The sequence below is a fragment of the Chlorocebus sabaeus genome, chromosome 12, assembly GCF_047675955.1.
Source record: "Chlorocebus sabaeus isolate Y175 chromosome 12, mChlSab1.0.hap1, whole genome shotgun sequence".
In the NCBI taxonomy this organism is placed as follows: domain Eukaryota; kingdom Metazoa; phylum Chordata; class Mammalia; order Primates; family Cercopithecidae; genus Chlorocebus; species Chlorocebus sabaeus.
In genome coordinates, this window is record NC_132915.1 from 1,275,947 (window position 1) to 1,279,114 (window position 3,168).

The 3,168-nt window shown below is 51.2% G+C and overlaps 1 pseudogene; it reads left to right on the plus strand.

Moving 5' to 3' along the window:
• The first annotated feature begins 1,026 nt into the window (after positions 1-1,026).
• Positions 1,027-2,275, plus strand: LOC140712898 (uncharacterized; annotated as a pseudogene).
• Positions 2,276-3,168: the final 893 nt, after the last annotated feature.

Here is a 3,168-nt window from a genome sequence, read left to right on the forward strand (position 1 = left end):
AAGAAAAAAATTTACCCATACCTTGCTAGTCTCAACGTCATCGCCACCTGGGCACTTGTTAGGAGTGCTCCGCCCACCCACACCCCCGCCAGACCCCGGAATCCGAATCTGCATTTTTCCCAGACCCCCAGAGGGTTGTGCGCCTGTTCAAGTTTGAGAAGCCCAGAGCTAGTAATTCTACAACTGCATTTGAGTGTCTTGTAGCATCTTATACTTTTATTAAAGTTGGGATTAATATTGAATAATCAAGGCTGCAATCGGCGTCATTAAAAATGTGATATTAACTGTATTTTAGTATTACTCAAATACTCAGTTTGGTGTGCTGCTTCTCTCCCTGAATGGTATACAGTATCCACCATCACATCGTTTGCTTCTGAGACTTTCTTAAAACCCGGTTTCTCCCTTCATTCTCAGCTGGAGAATAAGCCAGCAGGCGGCACACAACGGGTTAATGTCTACCAATTGCGTTAATACCCATCTAAAGACCCAGCGGCCACCCCAGCAAAGCCGAGATTTTGCAATGTTTGCCATGCGTTTGCTTCATGTTGAGAGATGGGCTGAATGGAGGTTTCTTTGTGTTTGCGCGTATTTGTGTGTGAGTGTGTGTGTTCCCCGCAGTCTCCGTGGGTGGCCTCCTGCGGGTGAATGCGCAGCGTTCCCACTCTTGCTTATCCTGCAGGCTTTGCAAACCTCCCTCCCGCCGACAGACAGCCGGGGGAAGCGCGTCTCTGCGATGAGAAACCCAAGGAAGCTGCAGAAGAGATTCTTGTCTGTTCCTGTTCAGGGAAGGCGAGGAAGCCCTCGTGCGCAAAGGTCTCTTTTACAAGCCCTGTTTCTTTTTACACACATAGTTTTGGAAGGTGCCCAAAAGACTGTCCAGTGCCCCAGCCTTCTCCGACAGCGCCGGGAAACAAGAGGTGGCTGCTGCCGCTTGCAAGTAGGGATGAAGGCCTGAGCCGTCCTGGGCGTTCAGGGCCAGGAAGGCAGGAGGGGAGTGGCTGGGGGGAGGGGGCGCTTTGCAGGGTCCATGGCCTGAGCTGGACACTAGGCCACAGGACGGGGAGGCGACAGTGGAATTACTGTCTGCCAGTCCCCAGGGTCTGTCATCTCTCTTGGCTTTCCCCTGCAAGAAGATCTCTCTCTCTCTCTACACACACACACACTCTCACACACACACACAGTCACACAGACACACACACAGACACACACACACAGATACACTCACACACACACACACACAGACACACACACTCACACTCACACAGACACACACACTCACACAAGTCACACACACTCACACACACAGACACACACAGACACACACACACACTCACACAGACACACACTCACACAAGACACACTCACACACTCACACACACAGACACACACAGACACACACACACTCACACAGACACACACTCACACAAGACACACTCACACACACAGACACACTCACACACTCACACACACACACACACACAGACACACACTCAGACACTCACACACACAGACACACACACAGACACACAGACACACACACTCTCACACACAGACACACACTCACAGACACTCACACACACACAGACACTCACACTCACAGACACACAGACACACACACTCACACACACACTCTCACACTCACACAGACACACAGACACACACACTCACACACACAGACACACAGACACACACAGACACACACACACACAGACACACACAGACACACACACAGACACACACACTCACACACACACACCATGCGCCCCCCCCAACCACTCGCACAGACGTAGGTTCCTGGAACTGTTTCCCCCAGTTCTCTCCCTCACACATCTTCACCCCATGTCCTGCCCTGATCTGGTGTTCTGGGCATGGCTCCTTTTATTGCTTTTTAAAAGGAGTCTGTGGTTTTATGGGGCTGTTTGGCCGGCAGAGGTTGGGCTAGGCCGGGTTTTCGATGCCTGTGGCCCCGTCAGCCCAGGGAACAGGCCACCGAAGCTGAGCAGCTGCTCCTGAAAACAGCCCGGGACAGCTCTTCCCAGCCTCCGCCGCTGCACTGAGCACTGCACTCTCTCTCCCCTCGCCTGCTAGCTCTGATGGCAGCCCCAGGCCTCTCAGTAATCCTCAGCAATTCAAGCCTTCGCTGGAGTCCTCAGCGGGTGGGCGGCTGTAAAATCTTTTTGTTTGCTGCCTTGTCATCCTCTTCCCATCCCCAACCCCCATGGTCTGGGAAATAAACACCCAATACAAAACCTCCCTGTTCGTATCTGGTAAATTTTCAACTAAAACGTTCAGCATTCAGGTGAGTGGGCTCAAGATCCAGCTGGTTTGAAGAGAGGAATAAAGGACAGGGTGTTGGGCGTGGGCCTGGCACCCGCTGAAACCCGCATCCTGTGGGTGCCCGGTGTGGGTCCCCGCTGGCGTCACAATGCACAGCCCACCTGCCCTGCCAGCTACCGCGACCTTGATCTCAGCCAATCCTGTTTTGGGCCCCATCACAGTCTTTCTGTCTGTGGAGCTGGGCAAGCAGGAGGTTTCTCAGGGCCCAGGATGGTTTTTCAGATGTGGATATTGGCCAACTCCCGAAGTTGCTAGAAAAATGTAGGCAGCTTGGCCACCTAAGTAAAAGCCATCCATGGCATTTTTCCCAGCCTCAGCTGAATTCAAACCACTGAACTCTTGTGGTTTATTTTTTTTACAGCTTTCGTAGCTAACAGGACTGGATGCCTTTAAAAAACTTTTCAAAATAATATTTTGAAACCTACCATTATTTGGTTTTCCCTCTGTAAAGGCTAATCTGTCATCATTTCCCCATAGCTTGCTTTGTGGAAGGGAGTGGGTGAGGGATAAAGGAAAGGTAACATGCTGACCAAGACAAGCCCGGCGTGAAGGAAGGGTAAGTCCGGCGTTCCAGGCCCTGTGCGGCCTCTGCCCAGCACAGTCACAAGCTTTGTGGGCCTCAGTGCCCTCCTCTGGAGAATGGGAAGAGTAGTACGACAGGCCTAACGACAAGACAGTTCTGTGATTAGGCTGATGTTCGTCAGAGCATGTATTCACTGTAAAGTGCTACATAATATGAATTGTTGTGCTTTAACAAATAATCTGAAAGCAGTATAAAGTGCTTCTAGACTTGCAGATATCAAGAAACCTGGGTATCTGGGTTATTCATTC